The sequence below is a fragment of the Delphinapterus leucas genome, chromosome 4 (assembly GCF_059928025.1).
Source record: "Delphinapterus leucas isolate spDelLeu-1000000601 "Yukka" chromosome 4, BTC_Dleu_Yukka2, whole genome shotgun sequence".
NCBI classification, from domain to species: domain Eukaryota; kingdom Metazoa; phylum Chordata; class Mammalia; order Artiodactyla; family Monodontidae; genus Delphinapterus; species Delphinapterus leucas.
In genome coordinates this window covers 118,929,136-118,937,256 of record NC_143132.1, presented here as the reverse complement: position 1 = coordinate 118,937,256, position 8,121 = coordinate 118,929,136, and the positions used below count along the sequence as shown (strand labels likewise).

At 36.5% G+C, this 8,121-nt stretch overlaps 1 pseudogene; it reads right to left on the bottom strand.

Annotated features, from left to right (window-relative positions):
* Positions 1-1,316: 1,316 nt before the first annotated feature.
* On the bottom strand, positions 1,317-3,916 carry LOC111179177 (ferritin light chain pseudogene; annotated as a pseudogene).
* Between the last annotated feature and the right edge of the window lie 4,205 nt (positions 3,917-8,121).

The following is an 8,121-nucleotide window of genomic DNA, read 5'->3' as shown; positions in this document are numbered from 1 at the left end:
CTGTCTGCCTTCTCCATTTATCCTTTAATAATATCCTTTAATGCATAAGCTGTGGCATATAACTTCGAATGCATTGTTCTCTTGGCTGGCATAGTCCAGATATGTAATGATTAAATGATACATTTTTGATAGTTTTGGATGCATTGAAGCAGTAAGATCAATTTAATAGTAGTCTGAATTGAATTAAGAATTTAGAAGAACAAAGTCTAGAAAGTCATTGACTTACAAAAATGTGTTGTTGGCTTGATGAAAATGTCATAACTAGTTTTGGGGTATGTGTGTTTATAAAGGAAATAACATAGCATGATGGTTAATGTAGAAATTCTAGAGTCAGCCCTGATCTTATTTCTAGTTATTAGCTCTGTGACATTGTGAAGTCTCTTAATGTCTATAGCTCTTAATATTCTCATTTCTAAATAGGGCTGAATATAAAGAGGTTGGTATAATGTTTGTCAAATTACAGGGCACAGTAAAGTGTTACACTATGTGACAGAGTCACAATGTATTTGAAAATAGGTGGCAAACAGTAAAGCACTATATAAATGTGAGGTGCTCTTGCCACATGACTTTCATGAGAAACATGTAGATTTCCTGCACAGAGCTGAGATGGGGAAACTGTCAACCAGACATTGTTTGTATTGCCAGTGGCTCAATAAGTGGGAGAAAGGGTTGGTTACAAGTTAACAAAAAAATTCATTGTATTAAAGATTAGCTCAATACAAGGCTTTTTATTGGTTTGTTTGTTTTTAACCTGAAAGTATGAATAAGCAACCAAGAATCAATATTCTGAAAATGCAACAAGGGGTAAATGAGTCTTAGAGAGTATGATCTTCCTGAAGCAATTCTAGTATAGCTAAGATCTTGGCTACTGTTGGAACATGTATGTGGGGCAGAGGGTATAAATACAAATTCCTTAGCATGATATTCAAGGTCTTCACAATCTTGTCCCTGACACATTTCCAATTTTTCTTTGCAGTATATCCTCCCATATTCCATAATCTTCACTGTCTCTGTCCAGGCCATGCATATGCAGACATCTTTGTCTCTGTTTCACCTAAAATATCTTCTCTCTTTTCCTCACAATTGTATTTGACATAATACTTAATCAGTAACTAGAAAATCCTGAAAGCTTTTCTAGTTTCACTTTTGGAGATCATAACCTCTCTCCCTGTGTCTCCCAATCATATTTCTTTTATCCCCATTTGTACAAATATGTCACTTTACTTTGAATTACAGTTATTTTTGTTTCTTTTCTTTCTTTCTTTCTTCTTCTTTTTTTTTTTTTCTTTTTTGCTTCAAAAAGCTTCACTGTTTCCATTTGGTCCAAGGCTTGGGTGAGAGTGCTCCAGAGTGGTTAAAAAGTTGCCTAGTTTCTGCAGAGAGGGGCTTCAGGCAGAAGCCCTGACACCAGAGAGGGCTCCTCAAAGACCACTGGGCTCCGGAGGCTCCTAGTCATGCTTGAGCGTGAGCCTTTCAAAGGGATTCTTGCTCAGGCAAACCTAGAGATCATCCAGCCTGCAGAGGTTGGTCAGGTGGTCACCCATCTTGATGAGTTTCACCTCCTCATCTGGGAGGTGGCTCTCTAGGAAGTCACAGAGGTGGGGGCCTGCACAGGCAGAACCCAGGGCATGCAGATCCAAAAGGGCCTGGTTCAGGTTCTTCTCCATGAGAATGGCAGCTTCCATAGCGTCCTGGGTTTTACCCCACTCATTTTGAGATGGCTTCTGCACATCCTGGAAGAGGGCATGACCACCGTGCTGCTTTTGCATTTTCAAGAGACTCTTGGCACCCTCGCACTTCTCCTCAGTCAGTTCACGGAAGAAGTAGCCCATGCCCTTCAGAGCCAAATAGTCACAGTCGAAATAGAAGTCCAAAGAGAGGTAGGTGTAGGAGGCCTGCAGATGCATGTTGACCAGGCGGTTGATAGCGACCTCCCCCTCGGTGGAATAATTCTGACAGATCTGGGAGCTCATGGTTGATCGGTAATAAGAAGTTAAGCTCAAAAAATGGTGTTGGCTAGTCCTGGTGACGAAGGATAGCTGAGTGGCTGATTCCAAAGGTTGTGACTGGAAAAAAGGTTGGAGAGTGGTCAGAGGCTGGAGCAAGGGATGTCCCTGCGGTCTGTTCCGTCCAAACATCGTTGGAGCAAGACAGAGATCTGTGGGACTGCTGAGTGCACTGCCTATTTGTGTTTATTATTCTTTTACTTGAAGGCCAGCTCCTTGAGGGCAAGTTCCTTAAGATCATCCTCTGTGTCTTCTGGTCTCCATAGCCCCTCAGTGCCTGGTCCAAAGCTTTGCTTGCACACAATGAGAACTAAGAAATGATTTTTGGATTGAGTTGAAATCAGACTTCTTTGAATAAAGTCCATTACCTATAGGAGTATCCCTTCTGAGGTTTTGAGACATATCAGCTTTTCAAATAGCCTTAACAGTTAGGGGTAGTCATTGTAATCTTTGATGGTTTCAGAGAAAGGGGACTTGTAAAAACTTTGCTCTTACCAGTGAAAATGATCAGGCTGATATTTGATATTGGGTATTAGAAAACCTATAACCTAATAATTTTGCTTACGTCATTGGAAAAGGAACCTCATTAAAAATAGTGGCAGCTGTTCCCTTAATGATACATTAATCCAGAAGCCTGTGGCCTTCTGCAATCTGTTAACATTTGCTGAGGACAGAAAATTTTAACATTACAATTTTTGGTAAGTTTGTTAGATATATTCGAAGAAATATATGTATTGAGCCTCTACTATGAGCCATACGGTGTTCTAGTCTCTAGTGTGACATTTGATCAAGACAGAGCTAAAAACCATTTTATTTAGAAGACTGAATGCCAAACTTTGTCTTGTGATTTAAAGCAATGAAAATTAATTCACCTAAATGTACTTTTTCATATGTCTTTAATGTATGCATTACTTTCTTCTTATTTAGTGTTTTTCCTTTAGAATTTTTATATTTATCTCATCTATGTAAATATAGAATTTCCTTTTAAAAATTTCTTTATCACTTATTACAACTAGTATCTAAAAACAGTAGTTTTTCCCTTATTGTTCCATGCTGTGTTTTAATTATTCTACCTTTTTAAAATTGATTTTTATTGGAGTATAGTTGATTTACAATGTTGTATACCATTTTTTACTTAAACTCCAAGAAAGTGAAGAAATTTGCACTAAGGTGTAAATAAGAGGTCGAAGTTATGCTAAGGATATGAAATGAAGTTAATGAGAACCTAGCAATGTTGAATTAATTTAAAAAATACTTTCTTTATAAGATCCTTATGGATCAAATAAACTACAAAAGGAAACAAGTAAGTAATGCTAAAAGGAAACAATAAAGGAAAATGGAAAATAAAACATATGGGCTATAAAAAATAATGATTAAAATAGCACACAAAGGTAGATGGATATGAGCCTTTTGAAGGATAACAGATAAAGAAATATTGGCAGTCAGTAATTCTTAAAATGACAACATATTCATTGAAATACTTAGGCACCTGTGGCTTCCTGGAATTATGTCAATTTATAACAATTCATTTATCCATTTATTTATTTACCAAGCATTTATTTATTTCATTCATCCAACATAGATTATAGATTTCAGGTTTCAGAGATGATGACAACCAGTTGTAACTTGATATAGTAAAGCAACTGAAATATATAAAATTTCTATAAATAACATCTTGTAATAGAATGGTGACAGTATATTTTCTTTCTCATGGATATTCATTAGGTTAAAACACTTTGAAAAGGAGACAGTGGTTTTATGTCTTGGGAATTCTTTTAGAGGAAATGTACATTTCCTATAATAAATACTTGGGCCCTAATAAAGCTGTTAAAAATAAATGAAATAAATGGTTATTTTTAAGGTAATACCAGTCAATAAATTTGAGTATGAAAATATGAGGAAATAATTCTTAACAGAGGAAGCAAGGGAAAAAATTGATAACTTTAGCTGTCACTTTAAAAAAGAACAAAAATACTTCGTGTTTTTGTAAATTACTCATGCCTCCTCATATTTGGGGAGAAGAATAAAATCTAAGGTAAATAACACAAAAGTTGCTTTCCTACATCAGATATACTTTCTTCAAAGCTGGGTATATGTCAAATTCATTTTAAGGCTACTATTGGCCTTTAGCTCCACCAAAAGACCATCAGAAACACATGTTGATCATGCAAATCTGAGCTTGTTAGACTTACAGTAAGAAAGAACACCAGTATGATAGATTGTTAGCCAGGTCTGTGAAGGGAGAATTTCCAGGAGCAAGTATATAGGGCCCTAGGTGATTTTTAAGGCTGATATTGCAAGGGAGGAAACTGGGATTGGCAAAATTTATAACAAAGTAGCTTTGGTTTGGTGGACATGATAAGGAGAAGGTCTTGAAGTGAGCTATTAGTCTTTATAAGTAAGCTATTTTGGTTGGTTCATAGACTTATCTTCCAAAGCAAGTATTTCCTATAGCAAGCTGCTAAGTTGCTTTTGCCCAGTCCCAGTTTTGTTTAGCACAGAAGCAGGAAAATGTATTTAGTCTTCAAAGTTTGTAGCCCAGGAACAGTAAAGTATGATCTTATTTCTCACTGCAAATAACTTAAAATTAATTCAGAGACCAGATATTTTTCTTTTAGGGTAAGCATGCTTCTAGTTCTAGTTAATTCCTTCACCATGAAGGGATCTCAAATGACTCCTGTGCTTCTTTAGTTCTTTTGGTCCTTACAGTATTGTATTCTTGTCTCCTTTTTAAATAGTCAAACTCCCATTGTTTTATTCACATATTTGGTTGATCTCCTCTGTTTCCAGTGTTGTGCTAGTTGTCAGGTACACAAAGTTGAATGAGTGTAATCTTGCATGAGACAAGCCTGAAAACAAATACATGCAAGAATTGATAGCTTGTGATGTTGAAACATTTTGCAGAGGGTACACAAAGAAGGTGTGGATGGCTGGACAAAGTTTTATACTGGAGCTAATGCTCGATCTGAGTTTCAAAGCATATGGAGGAAGAGGGAGAGAAAGGAAGAGAATTGTAGGTTAAACGAACAGGTGTGTAAGTTTGGGAAACTGCCAACTAAACAGAATGACAATTTAAAATAGAAGTATTACTTATATAGGAATATTTCATTCTTGCTCACATTTTCTTTTGAACATAGGTCTTATTTCCCTAATAAATCTGAAAGGATATTGTGCATGGAAAATCTTTTTATATCCCTCATGTCACCTAAATCTGTATCTAGAGAATGTGCTGTAAATACTCTGATTTATTTATATATGGTAACTGAGAAGACCAAGAGGAAAAATATTGTGAGTTGGATTATTTACTCTAACCAGTTTAGCAAATTACTGTTATTTTAACAGGGTTTTCAGTGGGTAGAAGACACATGGGTGATTCCTATAGTAATTCAAGCAAGAAGCTCTCCTCAGCTCTATAATTAATGATTGCGCCCAATATTCAGGGCCAGATTATTAATAACTCATAAGAAAGGGTATTTGCCTGATACTTATGTGCAGTAATTTTGCGTGGAAAGAATGGATGCATGTGTATATCACATTAATATTACCAAGCATGAAAGAAAGTCAGCTAGGGGGTTGGGGAAAAGCTTTTCTTTATGTATTAAAAAGATAGCTGTGACAAAGCGAGAGAGAGGCATGGACATATATACACTACCAAACGTAAGGTAGACAGCTAGTGGGAAGCAGCCGCATAGCACAGGGAGATCAGCTCGGTGCTTTGTGACCGCCTGGAGGGGTGGGATAGGGAGGGCGGGAGGGAGGGAGGGAAACACAAGAGGGAAGAGATATGGGAACATATGTATATGTATGGCTGATTCATTTTGTTGTAAGGCAGAAACTAACACACCATTGTAAAGCAATTATACTCCAATAAAGATGTGGAAAAAAAAATTGATTGACCATAAAAAAAAGATAGCCCTGTGAGGTTTGCTCTCCTTCTTTCTTATAGTCTGTGATGCTGATGTGATACAGTCATGCCTAAAGCTCTGGTAGCTGAGTTGTTTCATCGAGGTTACAATAGCATAAACACCAAAAAGCCCAAAAGCTGAAGATGGCCGAGCAAGAGGTTATGAATAGGCTGGCTTTTTGATGACTTTGAGTTGAGGAACCAATCCTGGGCTTCCTAGCTCCAGACTTCTCCTTATGGAAGATTATTAAATTGCTTAAAGAACTGTTTGTCAGGTTCTAAAAATCTTGCAGGTATAAGCTCTCCTTACTGAAACAATCCCAGTATATGCCTCTTACTAGATTTTCAATGAATATTTGTGTAAGGGGTGTTACTGAACTCAGAGGGGCTTGTGGGTTAAATTGTGTTAGTCTGCTAGGACTGCCATAACAAAAGATCACAGAGTGGCTGGCTTAAACAACAAATTCATTTTCTAACAATTCTGGAGGCCAGAAGTCAAAGATCAAGGTGTGGACAGGTTTCCTTTCTCCTGAGGCTCCTTTCCTTGCCTTGTAGATGGTCACCTTCTTGCATTGGCCTTATATGTCCTTTCATCTATACGTGAATATCCCTGGTGTCTCTCTGTGTATCCTAATCTGTTCTTATAAGGACACTAGTCAGATTGGATTAGGGCCCACCCTAGAGGACACATTTTAACTTAATTACCACTTTAAAGGCTCTATCTCCAAATATAGTCACATTCTAAGGTATTGCAGGTTAGGGCTTCAACCCTATGAACATGAATTAGGGAGGACACAGTTAATTCCATAACATAAACATTATGATTTAGGGTCTATTACTGCTTGTTTATTTCTTCATATAAACTTTTGAATCAGCTTGTTTATTTCCAAAGAAAATAAGTTCTTATTTTGTTGGGATGCTTTAGACCTGCAGACTAATTTTGGGAAAATTAGTAACCTTATGCTATAAACCTTGTGTAAGGAGAGGTAAGTTTTTCTTTTGATCAAGTATTTTTCTGTCTCTCAGGAGCATTCTAAAGTTTTCTTCTTAGAATATTTTTTTTTTTTTGCTAATTATTATGTAGCTATATTATCTTTGCCTAAACATATTGTATATATTATGTTTTTTAATGGTTGTGTTTTTTTATTGAAGGCTGTTTATATTTGTGCCTAAAACTTCGTATAGCTTGTAATAGTTTTGATTTTGAATCTCGTGGCTTTTCAAGTACTACAATGCTATCATGTGCAAATAATGTTAATTTTGCCTTTTTCCTCCAAGTTTTACAGCATATATTTCTTTCTTTTCTTTCTTTCTCTCTTTCTTCTTTGTCTAAGTGTGTTAGCTAGAAGCCAGTTTTCATCTTCTAGTTGTTTCCTATTAAGCTTGCTAACGGATTTTGTATTTAGAAATAACTAGAAAATATCCATCTGTTGTCATTTTATGAATGGTTTTAACCCAGCATAGATATTAAATTTTATCAAATGTTGTTTCAGCAACTATGGCAGTTATGCATCAGTATGGGTGCAGATATCATGCAGTCTTTCTGTACTCAAATGGAATGTCTCTAATTGTAACTGTGTAAGTGGGTAGAGCTATTTCAGCTCTTTTAAATAGGCAGGCAGTATGGTCCTACTTCCTGGGCTCACATGGGAAGCCGTTTCCTGTTCCCTGCTATGTGTGTGGCCGATTTGACTTCCATACCTACAGTCCCTAAAGTACCATCTCTAGTACATATATATGGTTATGACTCCATCTGGGTTATAATACTGTAATCTCTGCTATTGCTCTGGGCTCCCTCTGCTTCTGTAACATGAAGATTTTCCCTTTCTATTTTTGAGTGTGGTCCTATGCCTTTTAACACTTAAATATTCTATCCCTTATTTCTATTTTGGTGGGAAAGAGAGATCCAAATGAGGAACTACTCCATGTTGACCCAGACATTCTGCTCTCTCTGTGCACTGTCAAGTCACTGAGTTATTAAGAGGCTTTTATCCAAAAGTAGATAACTCTAGTCTACCCCAAAATTATGAAACAAAATTTTCTCTTTAGTCAGACCATGTAGAATAGTGAAAAGTCCCTAAGCTTTGAGGCCAGTAAGACTAGATATTGAATCCCAGCTTTGCAATTCACTTGCTTGGTAATCTATTTTAGGACAAATTATTTAACTGCCATGATACTGAATTTACAAAATGGAAATGATGACAGTTACCA